The sequence below is a fragment of the Mastomys coucha genome, unplaced genomic scaffold (assembly GCF_008632895.1).
Source record: "Mastomys coucha isolate ucsf_1 unplaced genomic scaffold, UCSF_Mcou_1 pScaffold20, whole genome shotgun sequence".
Classification (NCBI taxonomy): domain Eukaryota; kingdom Metazoa; phylum Chordata; class Mammalia; order Rodentia; family Muridae; genus Mastomys; species Mastomys coucha.
In genome coordinates, this window is record NW_022196903.1 from 108,509,904 (window position 1) to 108,510,105 (window position 202).

The window sequence follows — 202 nt, forward strand, 5'->3', positions numbered from 1 at the left end:
GGGGGGGGGAAGGGAAGCCATAGGTCACCTAAGGCTTGGGCTCCATCTCTGCACTAACTCTTAAGATCAGTTTGGGAAGAACTGCCATGTTTAAAATGCTGGGTTTACAAGTCTGTGAATATGGTATGCCCCTTTTATCCTAGGTATTTAATTTCTCGAAGTGACATGCCGTGGCTCGGTCACTTCTTTTGCCAACTTTCTT